A 10,229-nucleotide genomic window follows, 5' to 3' on the forward strand; every position below is an offset into this window, starting at 1 on the left:
TTGTGTTTCATTCTGCATTTACGCAAAGAGAAGTCAAAAGGCACAGCACAGAAGCACAACAATTGAAATGGTCTTTTGTATTTTCAGAGGGAGTGGAAGATGAAACAATTTACAAGAATAGGTGACTCACTGGGATTTTCAGAACTGGTCCACATGGATGGGTGTAAACAGGTCCAAGTTCTTTTGCTCTGACTAGGTCTGGTTCAGGAACCATGGAAGTGTACTAATGCTGTACCCAGGTTGACTTGCCTTGCTGAGAAGCTCATGCACTTCTGTGACTTTCAAACCAACGCTGGACCATGGCCAACCTGCCTGGGGCACAGGCAAAGTAAGCTCATGTCTGCCTGCATCCACCCAAGGAGATGGGGCCATAAAGGCTCTATTTAACATCGCTGCAAGGATATCATTTCTACATATTCCAGGCCTTAATGAACATCACACTTATGAACCAGGGCTTTGGGTTTGCCTTGATCAGAAAAAAAAAGGGATGTATAGGATGTTCCAAGGAACATAAGCTGAGGTCAACTGGGGGCAAGGAGACACATGATTTTCTGAAGAATACTGAAAAGCTGTGGTAAACTCCTTTTTAAGTATGGCTTATTGGATGGCAGTGCTACTTAGCAGCAGATACAACTTGTTGAAGTTTAAAATTTTTTGAATTCTTTGAATTTTTCTAAAATTAACTTTAAATGAGCATCAGAGTTGTTTTGTTTGCTACCAGTATCTTCTGCTTTTATTTCTCTATCTATTGCAAAGCTGAGTTCCAAATATTTCAAAATCATTTGCTCAGGTCTTTGTGAAGACATTCTGGTTAAACAGATCCTATTTATATATACCAGACAGCAGTTCCAGCTTCCTATACTTATAACATCATAAAAAAAGAAATTCAAAGGAATAATTACTTTCCATATTATGTTAGGTTTAATAAAGCAGCCAAAGAACAAACTGGCATGTTTCCTAGCATTTTTTTCCATTATTTAGCCATAGTCTCTTTTGAAATCGTGACATTCCTCCCAAAATACTAAAATATGATTAGGATGTGAAATGTGAATCTAATTAAAGAAGATCCTGTAGTCAATATGTGCATCGCTGTCACAAGGCCACTAATCAGATTTCCAACAAATGAATGTTGAACAAATGTTATAAATTTACTGCTAAATTTTAATCTAAGTAGATTCAATATATTAACCTTCTAAATAGACAGATACTTCTTAATACATCTCCAAAGTGGGAAAAATAAGCTTATTTTGAAAGTACCATCTTCTTTAATGAGAAAAACCTTAAGGTTATTGTTTCATTACAAACTACCCATTAAAATTCCCAAAGCATTAATAAAGCAGCAACATTGCTTTGATTTGAAAACAGATACCTAAAGCTTGTCTTCTTGTACTGTAAGGAGTGTCACACTACTCTTGTGGAGAACAACACCAAGATGCATAGATTGCTTAAGGGGCATGATGCTTCTGTCTGCATGGAACTTCTGATACTCAGACTAAGCGGGGCATATTGGTTTTGCAACATTTCCGAGAAGAGGAGTAAATGAATTTTTATTGCAAAGACTCACCCAGACCTCCCTTGATTCATGGTAGGTCTTCACCATTGCAGTCAGTTCTTCTCCTGGTTATTCAAAATTTCTGGCTCAGGAATATGGTTGAATGGTGGTTTCCAATGGTCACCAGATAGAAAATACTGGTGAACATACAGATAGTCCTCATGCACATGTGGTCCAACACTTTTGCCTGGGATGCTGGCCAATGTTTGAATCAACATATAAGTCTCTCTGAAATGCTACAGTATTTTCATAGAAGATATCTCAGCAGTGACAATTGTCCTGTGCTAAGAGGAATAACAACCTTATCCCCATGACATATTTTATTTGATCTAATGCAGAAGAACTTCTTCAATATGAATATTAGTATTATTTTCTGAGCTCTGTTAAAGCTTTGGACACACAATGGGACCTTGAAGTAGTGAGTACCTATAGCAAGTATCTCCCTGGGACCCAGGGAGTCCAGTAATTTGCTCAGTCTATTTTCATATTATCTTTTATGTCCTTTCAGTCTTGATTTACATAAGAAGGGCAAGCACGTATGGCAATAGTTCTGAACCATTCATTTTTTTTATTACCTCTATCATGTCCCCTTCTCATCTCTTAAAACTATAGACTTTTACACATCTCTTACTTGGCCAGGCTCTTAATTTGCTCACTATCCCCCACACCCCGCAAAAAAAAAAAAAAAAAAAAAAAAAAAAAAAAAAAAAAAAAAAAAAAAAAAAGCTCCCCAAAGCTTTTTTTGTGATACTGAACAGAACAGGATGTTCACAGTGAGAGCTGTTCTCACAACAGTAGTGTGTTTTCAATATCATATTATGGCAATTACGGCAACACAGTATTTTATTTATTAACCTGATTGCTGTTAAGGACTGGTCAGAGGCACTGTTCCTATGAGTACTGGGACAGGTTTTCAAGCTCCCCATCCTCCCACTTTAAATAGATTTTAGCAGAGCTAGTTGAGATTCTGCCATGCAGCTGGTATTAAAATGAATACTTTATCCCTTTATGTGAAAGGAATGTAATTTGTTATCTATCCACATACCAAGAGGAATATCCTTTATACCAACGATTTCAATGACTTTCTGAAGTCAATGTCAGATCTTTCAAAGGCTGGGCTTGCCTGTGTTTCTGAGGCTTGTCAGAACAATGGTTAGCAAATTCAAAGTATTCCATTGTATGCATATATATGCCAATACCTCTTTCAGGCAGTTGTGAGGAACTTTATAGGTCATAACAAACACCTTACATTTGAGATCAAGCATGATGTTTCACAGTAATAATAACTGGTTTCCATTGTCTTTTTCTGGGTTAAGCCTGGATTTGGTCCTGGGTGTTGGGACAGGACAAGAGGATGGCAGACCGACAACCTTTAATGTTTGCTGTTAACTACAGAGGGCAGTTGGAACTGCTTAAAAAAGTGTAGCTCGTTTGCAGAGAGTTCCTGGGCATAGAACAAAACTTGACCCTTTGTACATGGATAACCTCTTTAGCATGGAAGAAGAGCAAAGAAGTACCGATTCAGACAGCAAGCTCCGGCATTTCCTAAAAGTCTTGTCAGCAAGAGGGAAAGCCTCCATTCAATATAACTAAGAAAATCATGCTTTAGTGGGTTGCTATAGCAGCTGAGCTCCTGATAGGCACCATGAACAACTAAGAGCTAAGGGCTGATGATATATTTAAGGCCAGTCTTTGAAGATCAAGATTAGGCAGCGGCTGCCTTGCAGGGAAGACAAACAGTGGAGAGCGCTCCTGGAAATGTGCCTCTTCCACTGGCACATTTTCTGCTGTGCTCCCAGCCAGCTCCTTGGAAACTACCAGGGAGCTACCTCAGAGGTTTGCAACTCCAGGAGCCAGCAGAAACACAGACAGATGGCACAGCACTTCCATCAGGTCTGCTCAAGTGCGTTGCTTACATATCAAGGGTGCACTCTCTTGTCACTGATATAAAATCTCTCTGTTTCAGGTTTTTGGTCTTGTAGTTATTTTTTATTTCAGTGATATGAGTGTCTGTGCATTTTTCCCAGTCTACATGGAAGGAAGAAATCTTCTTTATTTTCCTCTTTCTGAAGAAAGAGGAGCATATCTGAACCCTGTGGTTTGCAAAGGAGGTTGTGCAAGAGTCTCTTGTCCCGCAAGGGACATTCCCTGCCATTCAAAGAGGCTGTACTGGAAAGCACCCTGACAGAGGCATGAAGATCTCCTTTCATGTATAAGGTTCTTCCCCTTAATATATATTATTTTTCCCGTTATTTTAAAAAAGACCATTTTAATCACTCTTAACTACACAAATTACCTTATTCTGAGAAAAGAATTCAGAGTGAATCTGAAATTCATAACCTCAAGAGGTTCAAGAGGTTCCAATGCCTCTTGCATTTGCTGTGCAGACTCGCACCATTGAAAATGTTGTAGAAGAACAAAAAAACAGTCCTGTTTTACCCAATGAGATAAGATGATCTAATTAAAATTATCAACTCTCTCTAGAAATTTTGCCCTTGCAACACATATTTTAACTGTAAAGGAGATGTGGTTTTGGGTTTTGCCACCATAGTTGCTAGCACTGGAACTGGGTAACAGTGGAGGCCTCTTTGGCCATGGGATAGTCTTATACAAGACCCTGGAAAAGGGCATTTAAATGGTGAAAAACCTTTCTAGGAGAACTTACATATGTGTCAGACCTTTTCTTCTTAGCTCAAATCATAATTCACCCATAACGTCAACAGGATAACCAAAACCTATGTGTATTTGGGCTGGTGATATTAAAATGGGTACAGCTAGCTGACAGGGGACTTCAGATGTATTCAAGTGTTTTATGTGAAATTTTATTTTCCTGTGTACCATTGAAAGAAAGATTGCAACTGCACTCCTGAATAGCAGAGAGCTACATGGGAAGTGACATGTCACTATTGTCTTTTTTTTTTTTTTTTCCTAAATGAATAAAGCAACTCTAATTTTGTATTTACCACCTGTCCAGACAAGATGTTAATATTATATGGTAACTATTAGAGAAGTGGGCAGAAATGACAAAATAGAATAAGCAAGAGCTGTTTTCTCTGGCATCATAAAAAAGGACTTTTGTGACTGATTTCTTGTTGAAAAAATCATGGAAAAGCATGGGATGTCATAACAAAGTGGGAAGTTATCACATTACTGGTAGTTTGATTAAGCGACTGATCTTCTCAAGTTGTTTTCAGCAGGAAAGCTGGAGCTAAAAAAAAGCTGAAATGAAGTATATGTCACAGTAATCAGCAGAGAGCTGTGGAATATGACTGTTGCAGTCCCAAGCTGCCATATGTGAGTTTATGAAGTGGGGAACAAAAGTGACAGTGGACCTTGAACAGATAGCAAGTGAAGAAGTGTGGTCTTGAAAAGAATGGGTTGAACCAGAACATGGTTAAGCAAATACTCTGAGGGTATAACGAGTCTGAGACATGCTATAGGGATGGTACCATAAAATCACATAAAAAGCAGTACTGGCCATATCAGATGTCTGTATCTCCTGCGTGGCCAACAGGAGCCATGAACACAGATAAGAAGATAACAGCTGTGGTTTGCCACCTGCTATCCCCTGCCCTCCAGCTATTCTCAGCTCAGATTTGATTCCTGGCACCCTGCTGGGATCTTCATCCTAACAAGACCTGGGAGCTAGAGAACCTGAGAAGTATTCTCCTCTAGTTCTTAATTTATTTATTTTTTTGCCTATCTTAAGTTATCATCACAGGTATTGTTTAAAGTTAGGTTTAATTGATAATATCATATTCTGGCCCATTTTTGTGTCTGTTCCATGCCTACAGCTGCCACTAGTTAGATATATGTATACAAATGTACTTATATACAAGAATATACATATACATATGGTATTTACATATAACATATAAGTATATATGTTATAAAGTAACTAATTAAACATACAATTAAATCAAGTTCCTTGAGCATCTTATTACTTATTTATTTATTTATTTATAAAAGAGGAATTCAGAAGAACAATACCAAATAATATTCAAGTCAAGACTCAAATTAAACAGAGTGTAAGATGTCAAGACTTGAAATCTTATCCTGAACACATGTTTCTCTGAGAATATACAGCTGGGGTGACTTAGAGATTGCCAACTGAAATCATTGCTATTTGTATAATGCAATATTGAATACATTTACATTACAGATGATTGCTGTTGTTACAGAATGCAAGTAATTAAGTTACGTTCAATAACATCCAGCAACAGAGTCCTGAATAAGGGAAGATTTTAATTTCCTTAGGAGGATGAATCCATTGATTTTCCAAGTTTGTTTGCCACTATCAAGTAATCAAAGTTTTATAACTTTCTTAGCATATCTTTTTTCTTACATCGATTTTCTCTCTTCTGTAAGCCAGGAAGACTTGAAACACTTTTTAAACTATTTCTCTCCACATTCCCATTAGTGAATAAAAATTAAACTTTGTGGAATAAATTTACAGGTGTAAGGCAAGGAAACATAGCGCATCTCATTTTAGAAGATGGATACTTCAGTTCAAAGTGTCTCCTTCCTAAGTGTATTCAACAAGTTTACTAAGTAACAGAGCATTTGAACTCTTCTCTTAGGAATACCATGTTTCCAAGGGTACTTGATGGTATTTTGAAGAAATGCAATTTCAGTGAGTAAAATTTCAGCAAAATGACTAGGTAGAAAGAGATTGCAATGGTTTTATACATGAATTGGCCAAAAAATGTCATCAAGAAACAAAACCAGAATATTACCCATGGGTTCATGTATACTAATGTGTATAATGGTGTCAGAAAAATCTCTCTGCTTCAGTATAAAATACCTATAAAGTAAATGTAGTGTCCCTTTACAAAAGCTGTGCTTAGGCAAATAAAAGCAATTAGAATATATATTTAAAATTTTATATACATTCTGGACTTTTTTCTTCTACACACACAATATAACAGGATGCTGAGATGAACAGCAGCAAACTAAAATTTTGTAGCATCTCTGTCACTGATTAAATTCTAATCTGAAAGCTGGTGGGTCCACAGTAAATGGGGTCATCCTCAAACCTTGGAGAACCAAAGTCAACCTCACATTAGAAAGTAAGAGCAGGCAAGAAAACAGTTGAAGAGATCAGCTGAAGAAGGCTTAGCAGAACTAAAGAAATAACTGTTCATTTATAATGTATGAAGCCCTTTGGCCTTCATTAAAATATAAGTATGCTCTCTTGGATACTGTCTTACTTCACCCCAGCATCTAAAGGCCTCGGTTTTGGAAAATGTCCAGATGAAGACAATAATGATATGTACAAGTAAAAGGGAATGTGCTAATGGCTTTAAGGTTACATCTTGCCTGGCCTATGGGCCACGTAAAGGGAATCCAGCTGGAATATACAAGCACCCTTGAGAGCAGTGAGCAGTAAAATTTCCTGAAAGTTGCATCAGGTGCTACTGCAGCACATGTGTGTGCAGCCAGCAGTGAAGGTGACCGAGGATGGAGGAATCCGCTATGACAGGAAAACAATGACAGGAAAAAGAGATGGTCCTCTGGAAGAGTCTCTGCTCAGAGGTGTGCTACAGGGATATGTGTTAAAAAGCAATTTTTGGCTGTTACAAGTGTCCCTATGGAAGTGTTTTGAAGTGAAAAGCCCTGGGGTTCATCTGGCTAGCTTGTTGGGTTTGCTGCCTGACTGGGCATTGCAAGGTAGAGGTTAGGGAAAAGACAAAAAGAAGAAATGAATGTTCACTGTTTTGAGCCAAATCTGCCAATCCGTTTTCAGGAAAAGTTGTTGTTGGTAGTGGTGTCAAAACTGGTTCTGTCTATGACCCGAAATAAGAATGTAATAATTCAGGCTCTGGCCCAAAGACACCTGAAGCCTGTGGTTTATGAACTGGATGCACTGCTGTAAGCAAAAAGTAAGATGTGTCCATTAGGGGTACAGAGACTTTGAATACCAGACTGGAAGAAACATCCTTGTTCATCACTTCTCATCCCCTTTCTATCATGGTCAGCCATGAAATATAATCCCATTTATAAGTGCACCAAATGAGATTTTATACTGCTTTGGAAGCTTTAATTTTACATATAAATCGAAATCAGATGAGTTATGCTTAGAGGCAATAGAGAAGAAGGTAAACTAAGTTACAGAAGAAGACACTAGATGGAACCTTCCTTACGGAAACATATGGATAGATATCAGGAAGCAATCCAGCATCTGGGAGATGAATTTCTGCCAGAACACTCATGACATTGACGGAAAGGTGTCAGTGCAATGGAGACTTTAGCAATGGACAAAACAGAGAGACAAAGACTCTAGTTAAGGAAGAAGGTGTTTGACATGTTATTGAGAATAATTTTTCAGTTTCCAATTGACTGTACATGGACAGTACATTGAATATTTTTTTTTCTGGGAATTTCCATACAGCAGTACATACATCATAAAAAGGGAATCAAGCAGGATAGGAGTTAAATTAATATACTGACAAGTTGAAACTAATATGACTAGAAATACAATCATCTACAAATGCAGAGAATCTTGTAAAATAGGTTGCTAAGCTTCTAAAAAAGCCAAACATTAAAATCAATTGCTAAACGGCAGGCCTGGAGAGTAGTGAATTTAAAATTGAAATTTGTGGTGTAGCTGGAGCAATAGCAGACTGATGAGCCGTCGGTAGGAGGTGTGCTATTTTAAGTAAATGTTATAAAACCACCTAGATGAAAATTAGATGATTACAGAAATAGTGCTGATTTATGCCAATGGAAAACCTTGCTTCTAACTAGAAGGATTCATTAAAGTGTCAACAAATTAGCTGGTAAAGAAGCACTGGAAGATATAATTATTCAGATTTTTGTTAAAGTGCATCAAAGAAGCTATTAAATAAAACCAGTTGAAAGGTAATGTTCTGTTTGTGGTGGAAACTGGCTCAGAGACAGCAAATACATAGGATGAAGAGCCAGCTTTCATCTAGAAATGAGGTTAATATTGAAGTGTTCGCAATGTATCTGTTGGGATGGAGGCTGTTTGTTAATAATCTGATGGCAGGAAAAAATAACAAATTTGCAGATGATGCTAAGTGATTTAGATCAGTCAGGGATTAAGACATGCAGCATTTTTTATTTTATTTTTTTACTATAAACAAGGGCAAAGTCCTGAGCATTAAAAGAAAGAATGAAATTTGGAGAAGAGTCAGACTGTATTCTAAGTGAAGTGATAACAGTTTCAGAGGACGAATTGCACATTATTACAGATGGCCCAGAGGAAACCTCTGCTTAATACCAATGAAAGCAAAAGGGTTTTGATGGTATTAAGAAAGGGGCAGCAAGAATGGGGCAGAATGCTCTAAGGCTGTCATATCTCAGTCCCCATCACCTCCTTTAATAATGTTTACAGTTGTAGTCAGCCAGTCTTCACCAAATTGTAGCCAAGGAAGAAAATCAGTTCCTTCTAAAGAGCAAGAGATACGATCTCCAACATGGAAATCTTTCCAGATACTAAGAGAGATCGATGAAGACGTTAACAAGAGGGAACAGAAGCTGTGAGACTCATGAGGAATAAAGGAATGATCATCAGTTTTTAATACAGATTTCATAGCAAGAAAGAAAAGAATCTGGCAGTGTTTAAAGAGAAACAGTTCTAAACCAGAAAAAGAGCTATTCATGCACAGTATGTAATGAACTTCCAGAATTTGCTTCAGAAAATATTTTTAAGGCAAATCATATTGGAAAACTGTCAAACAGAATAATAAGAATAATATCAATAACCAGAATACCTGGATGAAAACTTGGAAAGATCTGCATTTTTATAATAGTGCTGACTCTGAGACATGAACTAAGCACCATGCTAACCCCTGTCTGGGATTGGGAAAATGATTTCCACTGTCAGGATTTTTCATTTCCTTATATAACACATAGTTATGACTGCAGTAAGGGACACATTTTGTCATAGACCTTTACAGTACTTTTTTCCTTCTCCATTAAAAGAGTCAGAGGCCTGGGGTACGCTCCAGCCATGGAGATCTGTATTTTTCTTTAATTATTTAGGAAACAATGCAAGGCAGCAATTGACCCCTCAACAGTGTAGAAAAGCTCTGCAGTAAATATGCTGTCTGAATGGCAGTCAAGCTGTCATCTGCTTCCTTGGCAGAGATAATTTTGGAAAAACAGGATGGTACTTAACACAAGAACATTATTTCTATGTGTTATTAGTACCCGTAACTTAGAATTAAATGAGGAGGAAAAAAAGTATAGAGAAATAGAACTGAGTGTACGTGTTCTGAAGAGACTTTATTTAGTGTCTTCAGAATATAAAGTGGTGTTGACCTTTCATAAAATATAAAGGTCAACAGGATGAAGAAGAGACATTTAGAAATTAAGAAATGCCTTGTATTAATGAATTATCACAAACTCCCATTGACAATACACTATGATGTTCCTTCCGCCTTCCTTCCCCTTCTTTCTTTTTCTACCACTGCCTGGTGTCTATGTGCACATTAAGATGCCAATCATATTTTTGTAGACATTGCATACAAAATAAACGCCATTGTTGTCACCCTCACCACCACCAGATGTATTTATCTGTCCATTATTTCTCCTTGAACATCACATAGAAGCTGAATCTAAGCTCCCATTTTCTTAACGTAACAGACCTACCTTAAGGATATAACTTTATTAGCATGTATGGAGAAATGTAAAATTAAAGCGTCACTCATTA

Source organism: Cygnus olor, chromosome 3 (assembly GCF_009769625.2).
Source record: "Cygnus olor isolate bCygOlo1 chromosome 3, bCygOlo1.pri.v2, whole genome shotgun sequence".
Taxonomy (NCBI): domain Eukaryota; kingdom Metazoa; phylum Chordata; class Aves; order Anseriformes; family Anatidae; genus Cygnus; species Cygnus olor.